The sequence below is a fragment of the Larimichthys crocea genome, chromosome XXI (genome assembly GCF_000972845.2).
Source record: "Larimichthys crocea isolate SSNF chromosome XXI, L_crocea_2.0, whole genome shotgun sequence".
NCBI lineage: Eukaryota > Metazoa > Chordata > Actinopteri > Sciaenidae > Larimichthys > Larimichthys crocea.
The window spans coordinates 17,461,367-17,479,193 of record NC_040031.1 but is presented as its reverse complement, the minus strand read 5'-3'; the positions used below and the strand labels follow the sequence as shown (position 1 = coordinate 17,479,193).

Here is a 17,827-nt window from a genome sequence, read left to right as displayed (position 1 = left end):
AGGTTCATCCAGGTGCAACGGATATCTAAACGATGATCTGTATGTCATATACCTGTTTGACTAAACACGACACTTCTCCAGTGTTGTAAACTGGGAAGATTTTGAAGGCCAGTGAGTAAGATTCTGGTTAATCTCTTTCCAGAATATGGAAGTGGGACAAATTTTTTGTGGTCACAGTGGGTGGGCCTCCTATTGTTTGCGAGAAAGGGTGAGGCGAGTGGTATTCAGTTAGACATTAGACTAAATCACCATATTAACTTAGTAAACATCAGATATTTTCCATCCATTCTAGGGTTTAACTTGTTTCTTATGTCTTTATGTATGCGGAAATAAAACAAAGAAATATCTAAACTTACAAAGGATTGGCAGTTATGTTTAATATATCATCAGGACTGTAAAACCAGGTGCTTACAGTTACTTTAGATGGGCGTACAACGCATTTACTCACAACTGATTTACTTAAGTCCTTAATCGCAATGACATTTTACCTGATTTATTAAATAACTAGTTTAAATCTAATTATTAGTTCCTAACAACTTAATGTACAAACGTAGTAATGAATTCATGAATCACCAGCTCAGTTCTCCAGTTAATAGAAATTCAGAAGTCTGTACTTCTGATTATGTAGAGGTTGAAGAAATACTCTCTCTTTCCTTCTCGACCCATTTTAAGCCCAATCCCCAGACCCAGCTAAGAGTAATTAATGGCTCATTCATCCCTGAGTGAACCATACAGCAGTAATTATGACCATATGCTATTCCGAAGACTTTTAATTGCTCAATTAAAATCTTATTAAACTATTGAACAGAGATAAGGCACATTTTGAACTTAAGGTTCAGGGGAGTTTAATTCATCAAGCTTGTTTCTCCTCGGGGCTTTGTGACATGCGGTCAGAGGTTTTGCATTTTATCACAAGCGCTAACTTGTTTAATCATATCAAATCTGAAGCTATCAGGCACTAGGAATGTATTGATAGATTACCATAATATATGGCTGTGAAAGTGGATGAGCATATTTCATCACCTCTGTCTTTGAAACCTTTTACAAGTGCCTAAATCAACCCGGTTTCAGAAGTGAAAATATTTGAAATGATATTCCATTTCATACCGTTTCCCCTCTGCGCAAATTTCCATAACAGATGTAGAGCCAGCAGAAGCAGCTTGCTGATGAAATGTAAAGTAGCAGAGCAGGGCCTGCTATCACTATCAAGGCCGAAGTGGGTGAAAGAAGAGCAGCATGGGCTCCACGACAGACAGAAAAGGGCATCAATACTCAGAGGGAGAAAGGACGAAAGACAAGAAAATGTAAGAGTAGAAACACTCCTTCTTTTCTGAAGGTGATTATAAGTATTTCTAGGCACCTCATCAAACTCAAAAATGTATGTATCGGCACCTGTACGGATATGGAAATTACCTGAGAGTATCTCATCTCACCAGGCAAATACTTGATTGAATGAGATCTGTGTGAGAGTCATTTTGCCTCTCCTGGCCCTGTGCCACTTTTATTACTAGCTCTGTGTCAAAATACATCAGACAGCGCATGGACCTGGAAAACTATTCAAGTGTTGTCATTAATAAACATGATAAATAGCGAAGGATTGAGGAGAAATTGGCAGGGGGAAAAAGGCACTTTTCTCTCTCTCTCTATCTGCACTCTTTTCAGTTTTCAACAATCCAGTGTAAGCTGATCCACTTTTAGGAAGCAGCCTGCCCTGCTGATCTTGCTGAAATGGCCTATTTCTTTTCTACAGTCTGTTTTAATGTTGTCACACCCCTTTGCTAAAGAAAAGAACACCTACATCTTTGGGAGTATTCAGAGATTTATCATTTGATACACTTTCTGGACCCTAATGCTAAGTTGGCAACACATTTTATAAAGACATTAATAAGTTACTGGAATTATTAAAAATCATTCTGCACCCTTTATTGTCCCAGTACATGATCCTTGAGTGTATAAAGTGTACAATAAGCTGTCCAGATATTCTACACTGTCAGTACACTGAACTCGTCTGCATGTTTATACGACAATAAATATTAGTATTGTAATAAATATTGGTTCTGAAAGGGTGGACATGAGTGCTCAGTAATAAATGTCATGGCTTGAATCTTTAAATATTCTTGGATCTGTATTTAAAGTGAAGTGAAACAATATTTCACTGATAACTAAGTGGAGGTTTTAACGTTGTGGCTTCAGCTCCTGGAAAAAAGTTGTTCCCAGCATAGTTTAAACATTAGCATACGTATTTATTTTGCTAATCCCACTCCAAGTACATGTCAAATGAGTGTTGATAAATCGGATAAATCTTTAAACTGATGCAGATAAAACCTTTCACACTTTCAGCTACTGAAAAGTTAAAATTACTTCCCTGAGCTGAGCACAGTCTCTTTGCTTTCAACACAATAATGCTCAAGAGAAGAATTCCCATCTTATGTGTGTTTATGCTGCAGTCTTGGGGATCAGGGTGACATTTTTGTGGGCTTTCCAAAGTCAAAGTCCTCAACTGAAAACTACATTTACAATGGGCACTGATGAGATATACATATGAATCTCTTGCAATGAAATTACAGTATGTGACAGTTTTTCCATTTCTCTTTTCCATTACTCTAATGGAGAAAAAGCGTTCACACTGGGTAACAGCCTGCTGACTTCACCTCCTTTAAGAGGAGATAACATTCAAAATATAGATAGGGAAACATTTTGTTTGGGTAGTCTAATGTTATTCAATCATCAGGTGTGAGGAAGTTAATCTTTAACAAACACTGAACTTATCTTAACCCCGACACAGGCTCTAAACACTCTATAAATGTCTTGTAAAGCATATACACACTGTATATGAAACTACTGTGCATATTCGTTGAAAATAAGCAAAGGTTTTACTGTCATATACACAGTAGTCACTGGATAATAAGTTCTGTAACAGTTTGGAGCAGCCAAAGAAAGTGTGACGATATCCAGTAAAAGAATTCGCCAGAGATTATTTTATGAGAGAAATAAAAACTACACAATAATATTGTTCAGCGCACTGTTTAAGATATTGAGGGTCTGTGTTTTTATGACGGGTCCTGGCGTCTGCCAGACACAGGTGAGGAGCTGCTTCAGCCCTGGCTGGCTTTAAGTAGGTCAAGCCTGTTGAAACGCTCACTCCCATTTTAAATGTCTCCACTTGTTTGCCTTATAATTCTGTCTGCACTCACTGGACTGAAATATTGACCCTGATAGAACAAGTGCTGATAACACAACATCGACCCGAGGTGCTTTATCTCGCATGTTCTTGTTTACCTTCACTAACATGATTTGTTAGAATAGATAAGTCTGCGACTCACGGCTACAGTATGCTGGGGTTTGTTTTTCAAAAGCAAATATTAACAAAGGTTAATGTGCAATTATTTTAAATATCAAACACTACATGTATTATATAATACAGTGCGCTTTCATTTGAATAAACCCACATCTACAGCTATATCAAGGGCAGTATTTAACATATGACAGACCAGATAAAAACAGTTAACATAACATGAAAAAAACCATCAAGAAGGCATACAAGAGGCTGATTGGGAAACAGCATGTTTTAAAGGTCCACTGTGTCACATTTAGGAGTGTCTATTGGCAGGAATTGAATATAATATTTACTGGTATGTTTTCATCCGTCTTTAATCACCTGAATATAATAATGATTGTATTTTCGTTGGCTTAAAATGAGTCCTTTATATCTACAGTGAGAGCGGGTCCTATTACAGACTGTCCGTTTTTCTACAGCGGCCCTGAGCAGACAAACCAAAGACTGGCTCTAGATATGGCCTGAGTTTTTCTGACATGCTTGGAAGGAGAAGGTGAAGGTGTCGGAGAGTTTTCCTTTGGTTCCAGTCTGCAATTTCACTGACAGGTGCCACTAAATCCTACACATTGGACTTTTAAAGCCCCGAAACAAACTAGAATGAAGCTATTACAATACAAATGAGTTAATGAGAACCCTGGTTGAACTAAATTGTTGGTCTCCTAATGTCCCAGACACTTGTATTAAGTGGTTAGAAGGAAAAGGTACTCTGCACCACTCTATGGGACTGGCCAAAATTTAAAAAAATACTGCAAAGAAGTTGTTCTGACTTTATCGGAGATCGTTCGAGTGAAGGTTCCCCACCAGAAATATGTATACTTGGTATATATCCAAAGAACTTTATTGTCAGTCCTAAAAATTCAGCTTTAATTGACTTTGGACTCCTGCAGGCCAGGATGATGATCACCCTGTCTTAGAGGAAAATGGATGTACTCTCGATACATGTATGGATAAAGGAGTTGGTGTCTTGTGCTGTGTTGGAGGGCCTAACTTATTTAACCAGGGGAAAGACTGACACATTTGAGAATGTGTGGTAACCTTTAATAGAGTTTCTTAGACGTCACAGTGCACAAATTCAACTGAAGAAAGAGAAATAATGTGCTGCATTAATATTTGCTGCCCATGTAAATTCATGGACCGTTCAATCACCAACAACGCATTGAAATATTTATCCACTTTGAAATTGATTAGGCTGGTGTGGCATCCATGAAAGGCTGTAAACAAAGCGGCGTGGCTGTTCTCCCTTGATGTCCACAGCAAGAAGCTGCACGCATTCCACTAGCTTAGAGGCTTAGACAGAAGCTCAGGCTATAGGCCATTGGGCAAAGAGCTGCACACATCCATCACTGTGCGAGACCGATAAAAGGCTCAGAGTGTCTGCTCCTCCACACGCCCATCAACGGCACAAACCACAAACCTGCCTTAAACACAGCTCAAGAATTTTTCGGGTCGGCGAAGCACATCGCAACACTCGAGAACGAACCAGGCGACTTGTTGTTTGAGAGTTTCTCACACGTCAGTGCTTAAAAGCTGCGTATCCTCGAGATCTAATAAATGTGATGTATGAATTTTCATATGAAACATCTGTAAAGCAAATTTTGAATGTTTGAAACTTGAGTCGTCACCTGTAGATCAGTGAAACTGTGTGACACCATTGGCAGAAACGTGTATCCCATCAAGTGTGTGCATGTGTGTCCTCATGTGTGCACAAGACCAATAAAAAAACACAGAAAAATGGCCCTGTTGAATTACTAGATGTCAAAAACCTTTTTTATACTTATAATACCTTTAATATATAGGAATAATACAATTTAAACTAGTAAATGATGTCCTCGCAAGATTTAATCAACTAACTTTCCATCAAATCAAACCAACAGATTAACAAATTAATTGATACAGCAATAATAATGATCTTGCAACATCTCATTAAGCTGGGCTGCTATAATACAACGGGGAGTAGTTTAGATGATGCTCATCTGCTTTACTGCATCTTGAAACCACTTAAAGCACGGAAACAGCTATTTTAACAAAGTGTTACATAAACAATATTCTGAATTATATAAATTTAAATAACAGATTGTGGCAGACAGATCTACATAGTCCAGGAAGTGTTTGTTATCCAAGTAGTTGTAATCAGGTCCAAAATTGTAATCCTTGTTTGTTTTCTATTTTAATTTTTAATTAAAGAATGTTTCTATTTCTATGTTAGATGTGCAAAACTGCATGTTTTTCAGTCAGCTGATCCAACTGCACCAACTACCAGCCTGGATATTTCTTTGTGCAATATTTTCTAAAACACTTGTCACGCTGCAAATTTGGCGCTTTACTCTTACAATCAGTATTCCAATAATGTAATATATGCTATTTATATAGTATGTTCATATGTATTTATACAGTAATTTATACAGTAATACATAACATAATTAATAAACAATTATAGTATTGTTTTTTACTTTGTACTTTAGCTTATTTCTATGTTACACACTTTTAATCCTGAGCTGCCCAGTTCCTCTTGTCCAACACATTTCATTGTATTGTTGTATAGTGTTAATCTGCGAATAATACATAAGAAACATAGATTTCTTTTATAAATATAGTCACACAACACTAAGATAAAAGACATCTTTCGAGGGGTGCACATGGAGCGTGGAGAAACTCTGTTAACAATGTAAAGACTGGTTGTCTGACACTCTCTGAATCCAGTTCTCATCTCTGGGTATAACCCCTAACATCTCTTAAAAGTTGATATGAAGCGAATCAAATCAAATCCTCCTTGTTTGACCTCTTTTTTTGCCAGATCGACCACATTAAAATATCTTTGTGGGAGTAGTCTGTGCCCTTTATGTGGGGTCTGAGAGCGGGGCAGCTGCCCCCCACATGCAGTGACCTCACTTAGTAAAAGATCAATAGGGAGTTGCACATTCCTGACTCCAAGTCCTCAGGAGTCACTCAGGCCTTGGTATCCCAGCTATCCACGCCGTCTTGTGAATCCTTTAGCACTCTGATATTTGGGCTAAATTCCAATCATTGACATCAAACATCCTAGACGACCAGATTTGACCTGTGAGGGCAGCGTATGCGAAAAACCATACGAGGGAGATGAACTCTTGTCACTCAAGAGTATCGCCCTATAGACCGCACTAATGTTGTCACTCAAGGGCAAATCTGTCAAGCCAGCATTGCTAAGTTTAGATCCAATTTACCATGTTTATACTAATACATATTTGCCTGTGCCCTTTCACATTTTCCCTTTTCAATCACACTGTACACGGCCTAGCAAACAGAAAAAATTATGGGGCCCACATTGATCCCTAGGCTAGTTGATTTAATGGCTGACTGACTGTTCTATTTAACCAGACAAGCATAATAAGGGGATTAGCAACCTATCAGATGACAGAGTTCAGCGTGCTTGGCTGCAGGTATACAGTCAGAGATCCTATATCACATGATTTCTTAAATCACTTTGCAGATGGTATACTTTAGTTCCTTCTAGTGAAGTTAAACAATAACCAGGGCTCATAATCGGTAGAAATTAAACTAGAGTTCATCAAACATTTAAAGCTAAACCGCTCTCACAGGTGAGTTAAGACAGCGTGGTGTTAAGCACGTCAAAGGAAGCCTTGAAGTTCATGTAGCTCTTTGTTTGCAGTGAAAAGCCCACACTAGTGTGCATCTGAGATGTAATCAGAGTCCCGACACGTCCATACAGCGCCCAGGCCCCCACAGCTGGATGGTGTGTGGGTGGGAGCTGGAGAGATGAGGTGAAATGATCTGTTACTATAAAGATGAGATTCTCCACTGTGATATCGGAGCATGTGACATGTGTTAACCTACTTTCACAACTTAGAGGTTAGGGATAGTCCATTATTTTGCAACGACGCGCACTAAATTATGAAATTTTACACCTAATAATGAACCTTTTTTTTTTTCACTTACAGTTGTGGTTTAGAAGTAGGTCAGGTTTAGACATATTTCTTGTAAACTAAAGAAAAAAGGTCAAAGTGGTATTTAGGTTTACTGACGTCAGTACAAAAAGTGGTTCAAGAAAACATTCAAGTCATTTCAGCAAACATCTACATTCTTAAGTGTCCAAAAGTAACTCACTTCCAGCAAACCCGAAAGGCTTCTCTGGCGCTCACGCTGTGCTCTGACGTTAGCATGGGGCGAGCAAAGTGATTCATCACATTATTTATAAACTATAAGATGTAAGGTCAGTGATTTGACATGCGAGCGGGGACAGAATAAATAAGCCTGTTTTGCTTGTATCACAAACTAAACATGAGGAAAAGCAGACAAACGCAGAATTCAGACTGTCCGAGCAGAGAAAGCATATATTTCCTTCTCTGTCACCTAAACCAGTGAGACCCATTGACCACAGCAGAATTCATATTGGGAGGAGAGAGGGGGGGGGGCATCAACAGTGTTAGTTCCTGTGAGCTTAAACTGCACCTGCATGCTGAACAGCTTCATCCCCTCCAGATGTCTAGAGGCCTCACTAGACCCAGAGCCAGCACATCTATAACTGTCTCCTCCACTGGCCAGACTCTGGTGGATAACTGCCAGAAAGAAAGCAGAGATGCAGGGGGATCTGTGCCCTGCAGCCACTCATGCTGCACAAAAAGTGCTGAAAGAGGCCATAAGATGGCTTGTGCGCTGTGTCTTAATATATCACATCTTCAATCCAATCTGATGAATTATTCAGACGTTGCTATCTACTGTGCCTCTCACCTAAAACATCTGCCCTGCCAGCCTGTCTGCTAGGTCTGGCTTACACTCTGTCCTGCCACAGGAAGCTTTTAGTCTGCTCCTGTCGTGTGGTCTTCTGTTACATTTAACCCCCTTCCTCTATCTCGATTTCCATCTCTTGCACTGGAGGAATAAAGCATTGAGGAAAAGAGATTATGTTACCGTGTCAAGGATCAGTTTGTACAAGATTTTTTTTAAAGAAAAACAATATCATTTCGCTACTACTGTGCAAATCTCCGGTTTTGACAAGGCCGGGTTGTACTCGTAATAGAGTAGAGCGTATAAAAAGTCTTTATAGCTTGTGCTGATGGCCACTCCAAGTCTGTAAGAAAAGCCTGTTATCATAAAGATACATAAAAACGCTGTTTGGCAACTTGACAGGTACTTAAATCACACATGAACACCAAAACGCTTGGCTAACAAAAGTCTGATTTCGCCTCCATTAACATAAAAATGTCCGATTCTGACAAAAACTTTGTTTTTCCTGCTCTGGGCTACATCAACGACAGGTGACAACACAGAGCAGAGCAGGTTGCATTACACACTTGGAGAAAGTGAGGAGTGTTTTCTTAAGGGATAAAAGATGCACACTCACACCTCCCCCTCATACTTTAGCAGCATATTCACTCCTCTCTGTCATGCTTTGCACATTTCTCAATCATCATTTTCACAGAGGATGTCATACTGAAAACCATGTGACCCTCCCAGCACTATTTGGGTCACAGAAGAACAACTCAGTCAGTCAGTGGAGCTTGTTTCAACCAGCAACGTGCGTCAAATATCTTTCCTACTTCTTCTAGGTAAAAAAAAAAAAGGTACTGTACGTTAATATTACAGCTTGTTTACAGTGAGGCAATTAGACTCCTGTGATCAGACGCTTATGTCAGGAATGTCTGAGAGGGTCAGTAGCACCATTAGCAGAGTAAAGGGCACAACCTGGAATGCTCAGAGATATCAAATCACAGCAGTGGGGGAGGGACCCGGCTGCTAAACAAGGCTCAGTTGGAGGCTGATTCCATTAATCAGGCCCACTCTGGTACTCATGTCAAGAACCACACGAACAAGCCCGACCGCTAACAACAACCTGATGCACGTTCGCTGTACATGACACCTTATGGTCGTCCGTAAGGTCCAGTGTCAGGGTTGCAGGGTCACACATAGCTGCAAGGATTTAAATAGAACTTTATTATTAAACATGAAACATGTAGGATGAACAGGTGTTGGAGGAGAGATAGGGGGGGATGGAAACACACCCTGAAAAGACAATTTTGCGATTCTCACACCATCACATAAGAAACGCTGACATACGTGTAAACATACTCCGCTCGGGTTCCTCAAAGCTGTTTCACAAGCTTGTGTACGGTTAAAATGAGACATTGCCAAAACAAGGGCAGGTCCGGAGCGCTTTAACGCGTATGTGACGTGTTTCGGTCCATGTTTCATACGGGTTAAGAGGCAGAACTATGCGTATCTGAGACACTCGAGCAAACAGAGCGTTCTGGCCATGTTCCATGTCCACAGTCATTTCCCACATCGTGGCACAGTGCTGGACTGGGAATAAACAGAGGAGCCCGCTGTGCTCCCAGAATGCATGTTTGCAGAGTTCCCATCAGTGAGTACACAGTAATAGGACTCCCTGAAGGCCTGTATTTAACCTTTAGGTTACAAGTGGCTGGCCACTCAATAGCTCACCCCCCCCATCTGCTTCAGCTATTAACCCTTTTCTCATTCATTTTAATGAACACAAACAGATACGGTACGATTTAAACATCCAGAACAGACACTAATTAGCTGAGATTGTGTTAACTGCTCTTAACAAAAGGTCAAAAATAAACTTTTTCTCAACTTTTAGGCCAACATGGAAGAGCGACATCTACAACTCCCGATGTAGCTCATGAAATATGATCAAAAGCTGCAGGATGAGACCATACAGTCAGTGTCATTCTTACTATTTCCAAATTTAAATGATATAACTCAGTTGAATAAGTTCAACTAACAGACAGATCATCTTCTGCAGCTTTGTCCCATAGCTGTAAACATAGCTTTGGAAGGCAGCACACGATATTACAGCTGAAGTTTAAAAACATACTTTGAATTTATTGCAAGAAATAAATATGACATGAACTATAATATCCAATTCAGAGCTGCAGTGTGTGTCTTGTCACATAAATTTTAGTCTGTATTTGCACAAGTGTCTAAACGTGTGTGAAATCTGAACTAACATTTGTGACACCAAACCATATGGAGAGGAAAACACATGAAAGAAAAATCTCCTACACACACACACACACACACACACACACACACTGACAGAGTCAACCTGACTGTATAAACAGATGAAGGAGATGGATCAGAGTAGCCTAATGCTGAGAAAATGCCCTTGGGATATGCTGACAAAACGGAAACATGTGCATATGGGGCCAGCATGGAGGATTAAGCTGTGATAAAACAGTGTGATTCAGTAAGATTTATTTCTTCTTTGTCTTTTTCTCCTCTCAACAGATTCAGTAATCTGCAACAGGTTGCTCACCGCTTTGAGCATCTTCACAACACACGAGTGTAATTTTATCCATGTTGCTCGTTTTTCCTTTCAGCAGACTTGATGTAGAACGGCGCTGTATCAAATTCATCTTCAGCGTTCCAGTTTACAAACGCAGATATTCAAACTTTCTCTGGGACCGCGTTGTGAACAACATGTTTGTGAAGAAGCCTGGATTTGAGGTATTGATATTACAGGCACCGTGCTTTACCAATGAGCCAAAGCTTTTCTGACAGCATCATACAGGCTGTTCATTGTCAAGGCCGCCGGTGTCCAGAATGCAACTGCCAGCTGTTTTCTTTGTGGATCAACCCAAAAGAAAACAGCAGGGCAAGGTCAGCACAGACAGGCTTTGCTCCTACAGCAGACAGATGGATCTCCATATATGAGGCCGTAAAACAAAAACTTTCTCTGTCACAAACAGAGATAGCGCGGTTGATTATATTCCACCCTCTTGTGGAATAATTAACCGTTCTCAAAAATTCATGAACGCTCTCACTTGTTCCAGTCCTGTTGGGTGTTTGTTCATCATTTGAGGATCTGTGTCTGTGGGTGGGTTTCCATCGACTTGTTTTTACGCATATTTTGAATTTGCACAAAAAATAAAAAAAGAAAAAGAGGGGAACTCTAACAAAACTGAGGTGTGAAAGTTGCTTTATCGTAAAATCAAAATGGAAACAGACTGAATGGATCACAACATACAGGAAGCTTCCACTCCAGTAAAAAGACAAAGAAAATTATGGCAGATGAAAATATCAGATATGGAAACCTCAAATTAATATATGAAACAAAAAATAAATATCTTATGTTGTGTTTTCTGAAACAGTTTCTCCTTTTGAGGTTTGACTGGTGCTTATTTAATTACAGCATCTTGTCGCACCCACTTTTTCTGCAATGCTTTAATGGCAACCAACTCAAAAAGTCATTACCATTACTGTGATTACAATCACCAGCAGTAATCACACTTTCATTTACATTTTCTTTCATCTCCTTTTCTCAAAATTTGCACTACATTTGGATATAAACCTTGAAATCTTAATAGGAAGCTCGGTTGGGATAGTTATCTTTCATGTCCAGCCGCCCCTCAGTCTCGTAGCCCCTCAGCTATCATCTTAGCCTCTGGGGGCTACAGCCAGTTTCGAAGCTTCTGGAGTAACCAACGGATATTTGACTAGCAACTTGATACACAAGAATGACGAGAAAGACACAGAAAAAATGCAAATAACTTTCAGGAAAGCTAATAAAACGCAACATTGTTTCAAAGATTGCATTTCAGTCAATGTTCAACACGCCGATGCCTCTTTTGCTCTCCACATGGGAGAGTTATCAGGCTTTCCTGAGCACTTTTTGGAGAGTGCTTTGCTTGTGCAGCATGATGTATGTACAAAGCTTACAACGCTTGGAGGCTGTTTTCAAATTAATGTGCTGACAGGGGAAAAATATCTCTGTGATAACTTTAAATCTGAGTTTAAGATGTGAACTTGTAAGCTGTTTTCCAATGAAGGACACGAAGATGAATATAAACCATATGAGACATTACAAATTACTATTCCAAGAAAGGTCTTATAGCTCTTATGTCTTCGAAACATATCTAATGAGTGGAAAATTACACACATTTCTTTGTTGCTTCACAAAACAGTTTTGTTTCGTCAAACTCTAATAACACTGGAGAAGGGGCCTGAGAGCTTTTGAAGTAAAAGGTACTTGGCAGTGTACACTCAAAAGTAAGCAAGAAGAGTAAATAAAAATCTCAGGTCGGCCTCCTTGTTTACTTTTGACAAACTTTTCCATTTACGGCTACTATCCATTAACTACCACCCACACACAGCTAACAATTTGGCATTAGTTTTGATTGTGCTGCCAGCAGCACGTGGGTGAGAGATTTGAATTTCACGATAACACCTGATGCTCCTGTCTCGTAGCTGCCAGCATCACAACATGAACCACTGTCACGGCACAAAAAGTCCTCAACGGTTTGACTGTGCCGGCTCTCAGCTATCACAACCAGACACACAAGACTTTGTGTTGATATTTATGTACTTGTTGCCCATCAGCTTTTCCACACTCCTTTGAGTTCACATAAAGTTTCCAGGCCGGGAGAGGATATGTGTGCACTGGCTGCCAGATTCACTAACTCCTATCTGTGGAAAGAGGCCCCTCTTCCAGTCTACATGCTTACTCCAGATGAGTCGTGCCTCGGCTAAGGAGTCAGAGCCATACTCTGTTTTCTTTCTGCATTATTAAAGACACATACAAACCAGTGAACTAGCTTAAAATACGAACACACCCAGGTAAATAGCTGTGTTTCTAAAGAAAACAAGTCCAAGACCAACATCTCTTAATGCAAGGGTAGCTCTCACAAATACAAGCACAAGATGCACCCAGACTGGCTCTTTAATGACCCCCTTGCCCTGCTATCACCTTGCGATAAAGACCTACTGGAGAGGGCGGAGGGCTGTTTGCTGTCAGCTCACACCCACTTATCCTTTTAAAGAGAGAAACAACAGAAACAAACCCCACGCAGACTTAGTCATACCAAGTTTATAATTCTCTAACATGTCATCCTGGCATCGTTTCAATAAGTAACCAGATCTGCAGCGTGCGCACATCAATGATTCATGAAGCCACGGCACCACACACTTAATGAACACAAGCTATAACAGCACTGACTTACGCTCTGTTCCAGTTCAGCTGAGAGACCAAAAACGTCCTTCAGATCTAAAAAAAAAAAAAAAAAGGTTTCCTTTAGGTGACACAGAGAGATTGATTCCTCCACCAGGAAATGTCAGAAGAAAATCCACAGAAACGGGGTTTAAAACCCTTGTAGATGACAGCTCTGAGTCCACAGGTCCACACTCTCCCTCTCCCTGACACAGTGTCGTACTACAGCCTGCCTCTAACCACTCAACACTGTGGCTCCTCCCTCACACACTGAGAGAGGGAGGGAGGAAGGAGTAAGAGAGAGGAAGGTGAGACTACCAGAGAATGATCTTGACTCATTTCTCACTTAAACCACCAGGTTTACTCATATATAGGAGCAGTGGGACTATTAAATTACAGCATAATTATGAAACTACTGAGGAACAACAACACCAACAAGTGTCCTTAGAAGACTTTTAAAAAAATGTATAAATAAGTAAACACTCTCACTCAAGTTAGGCTTTCTAAATTCTATATTGATGTCGACCCCGTGCACATAAGCTGTCATCAGGCTCCGGCCATCCGTGTCCACATGTTTTGGTCTTGCCCTTCACTTACTAGACGCAGATATTCAACTCAGTTTCCATTTGTACAATGACTCGATCTGAACTGAGAGCATTTATGGCTTTGTTTGGAGGTTATTTCAGGTTAACTGCGCTTTCATTTTCACTCTGATATGTTCGTAACATTGTATTAAGCGGACTTTGTAGCAGTTGTCTCCCTTTATCTAGATATTTGATTTTGCTGAGGTGGAAGTCTCCTGTGCCACCCTCTCACTCCTCTCGGATCAGGGATATTTTTCAGTTTGTCAAGATGGAGAAAGTTAGGTGCATGATCCACATCTCGCTTGCAAAATTTAATAAATCTTGGTGGCCGTTTCTTTGCAACATGATTGTTTTACAATTATTGTCATTTTTATTGTTACTCCAGAGTAGCCACCCTGATTGTTTTTCTTTGTATGAATTTATAATATGCCGGGAATGTTATTTACCTAAATTTGATTCAGATGATTTACATGTTTCACCCTTAATTCCAGTAAAATAAAAACATTACTCAGATGTATCCTGTGATTTTCTGGTCACAAGATTGATGACTGCTTCACTTTTAGGAAATCACAATCACCTCGTGCATAAGCCACTTACAAAAAAAAAAAAAAACATTTATGCAAGACATGATTTTACAGTGGGAGCAGAATCTAAATGAGTCCTAATCACATTGAACATAGCTTTGTTTGTTTGTTTAGCTCTCCTAAGAGTTGTTGGTTCCTTTGTTATGGATTGCAGATGTTTGCCTCTCAGCCAGCTGCTTGCGCCCGTATAAAGACTGACTTTAATGATTGTAATTGCCAGTCACTTTAAGCTACCAACTAACCACCTAAACCTTTCTCTGTATTTAGTATCAGTGGGAAACATTTGGTAATCAGTAAGAAACAAAATCTTTTTGTTTTTGACACAAAATCTTAAGTATATAATCAAACTGTAAAACTTCTAATGTGATATCCAAGGCCGCATACAAATCTGTGGACTTCATCATCAACATGCTCAGAAGAAAGTAGACCAGAACTGACTCTCAGAGTACAAAAACTCATCACTATCAGATTATAGTACCCATGTTTGATAGGGTACCCTTTCTTTTTGTACTCTATCTTTAAAAGTACAATTATATTGATAACAACAACAATGCTTAAGAACAATGAGCATACTACTAAACACACTGTATGCTGTATGGTTGGCACAGAAGTGTTTATTTCAGCCGTTAAACATCACTGCATTGTATTTTTTTCAGTGGATCAAATGGTGCATTGTGTTTCTGTCGTTGTCCGTCTGTGAAAAATATAAATGTTTCAGCACAAACATTCCTGTAACTCCAGTTTTGAGTGATAAGGTTTACTCGCTTATCACTTCTTCAAGAAACATTCTTTACATTTTTCACGTTAATCTGTAACATCATAGACGCAAAAATCTGATATGTTAAACTAAGATTTTATCAGCAGTGTTGCGACATGATCCCCGCCCTGCTGGTGCAAAATACAATGCATGCTTATATTTCCTGCACATAGATTAGGCAAGAATTGAAGTTCAAGAATGTTAAAAGCATTTAAAGGATGAACAAACATCATATCACCCTGGAGGTGACCATGTAACAGCTATGACGTCATGTCAAAGACATCTGTCTGTTGTGCTGTGTGCTATATCTACTGCTCGATGATTCGCTTTGGCTTGTACTATCTTGTAATACCACTTGTGCCTCAAGAGGCAATACTGAGTCAATGCAGCGTCTAGGCTGAAAAGTAAAGAGCCAGGTGGAGGACGGACAGATGTACTGCTAGTCGACCAACAGCTGCTGAGGCCAGGGTCTCTGATCTGGGGTCGCTCTATGAAGAGATGGCAAGGGAAGAGCCGGAGCTTCTTGAGGTAAAAAAAAAAAAACAAAACACCTGGAGCCAGGCTGGCTTGTGCTCTGATCTGGAGACGTTTACCAGCAGGAGGGATGAGAGCTCAGAGTTTATTTTTTTTAAACTTTTGGGCTTTAAAAGTGGATTTATCTCCACTCTGCAGTGCAGACATTTGTTGTTGTAATCTGTTGTTATTATAGCCGCCTGTTGGCACCCAGAGCTCAAGGATACTACTTCATATTTATACAGAGACCGGACAAAAAGTAAGCAAGGAAGTTGGACAACCTGATAAATGCTGAAAATGTGTCTGTTACTTGATTCCTGCTTTACTATGAAGTAAGTTGGCAGAGCCCTGATTGATATAAACAAAACACAAAGCATTTCAAAAGTTGTCTATAATAGTCACCAGGGTGCATTTATTCTTTTGGATCAAATATATTTAGTTTGGGTTCATACCACTGTAACCCTAACATTAAGTTATTCATGTGAATAAACAGAAATAATCGTGTGGTTACATCTTAGGAGTTAGGTACTTCCCTAAATTTTTTTACGAGGTTCACAACGCATGTCTAAATGTAAACAATCTTGAAAAGCATTACATTGAGTGCAGTGGGAGATAAAATGCTGCCCCCTATTTTTCTAAAGAATGTGGCCAGGAATTACAAACTAAACCTGCAAGCATGTATACAGACGCTGTCCAATTAAAATAATACTGTAACACTGGAACGTGCTTTAACATGCTGAAAAGAGAGATCTACTGTACAAGACGCTGTATGAAAGGCACGTAGACATTAAAAGTTGGTGTGCAAAGTTGAGCCGCTAAGTAGTTCTAAAATAATACTCACAACACCAGCAAGGACATAGTTTTCAGGCCATGCCACTGAAAGTACAACAGCAGTGATGCAACAAAGTCTCCGAAGGGGCTGTTTCATGAATTGTAAAGGGGACACTCAACTGTGATGAACCACATACTGCTCTCTATGTTTTATAAACAGAGCCTGGATTTATTTGTTACACCAGTATATTAATATTAATATTAATACCTCGCATTTGTTATATACTGTTTGATATGTATTCTAATGGCCTCATAGAAAGGAAAGGAGATGTACATGTGGATCTTTAAATATGCCAATGAATGCACAAGTTGTGAAAAAGTCCTGTTTAAGTGAAGTGCTACCAAATAACTTCACATCCCTTCTCCAGAAATATTTCCAGGGTAAATAGAGAGAAGTGTAAGATAACGGGAGGGGGAGGGAGTTGAGACGGGGACGCCTGTTTCTAAAATAGCAGATGCTAATTATACACTTTAGGCAACTGCTAAGGAGAGAGACGCGGTGCCAAGTTTGAGGTGTTGGGATTCTGAATGTTGGCTCAGTGTTTCTGTGCAGAGTCAAGTTTCTTTACGGTCACCTGAGACGTACTTAGACCACACCAAGGATACTCACTGGATGTCTCATTTACAGTCGATGCCAGTCAGATTCCCGCTTCCGTATTGGACACCTCTTGTTGAGATGGACCACCTGCCACTGCCACGCAGACGACCTTTTGTAAACAATCCATAGAACATAAAGGACCCCTCTGGCAGACTTACTAAACACGTGGCTCAGGCCAGTCAAACAGACAAAGACTGGCCTTTTTCAACACTTGTGGCCAAGTTAATGCGGCTGTTCTCAAAATGTAGCTTTTCATTTCCTCTATTCCCCCCGACGTCTACACAAAGGGACTCACCGGCTACGATTAGAAAATGCAAAAATGATCATTTATTAGAAATGTTTAACATTTATTGGGTAAAAAGGGAAGTTTAGTAAAGGAATGGATGTCAACTGAAGGCTTATTTTGAAATTAGTTAGGGTTATCCGTAAATATTAAAAATGTACCTTTGGTATTTTTCAACCTGGACTTTTTTTTGCCATGTTTTTGTGTCAAACAGTCTAATGGGGACAGTTTGGTCCAGTATTGAGTGAGAACGCTGCAGCCTTCAGACACTTACAATAACAATCTGAGCCATTCAGTAGCAAAAACAAGCACTTGCAACGATTACGCCGCAGTCCATTTCACGGCTCGCTCAAAACTGGACCAAATTCAAAACTTGTTGTCCCAATTAGACACGAAC

General features: G+C 39.9%; 1 protein-coding gene across 6 annotated transcripts in view; it reads right to left on the bottom strand.

The window, feature by feature from the left end:
• sema4ba (sema domain, immunoglobulin domain (Ig), transmembrane domain (TM) and short cytoplasmic domain, (semaphorin) 4Ba) overlaps positions 1-17,827 on the bottom strand; it is a 70,729-nt gene that overhangs the window by 25,295 nt on the left and 27,607 nt on the right. Inside the window, exon 2 of one of the 6 annotated variants that reach the window (XM_027272642.1) lies at positions 13,294-13,337. The exons of 3 other annotated variants lie outside the window; for them this stretch is intronic. The gene's annotated coding sequence lies outside the window, so the exon portion shown is untranslated. Of the gene's footprint in view, positions 1-7,783; positions 7,889-13,293; positions 13,528-17,827 lie in introns of those variants that run through there. 2 more of the 6 variants (XM_010734321.3, XM_027272645.1) reach the window with 2 other exon arrangements.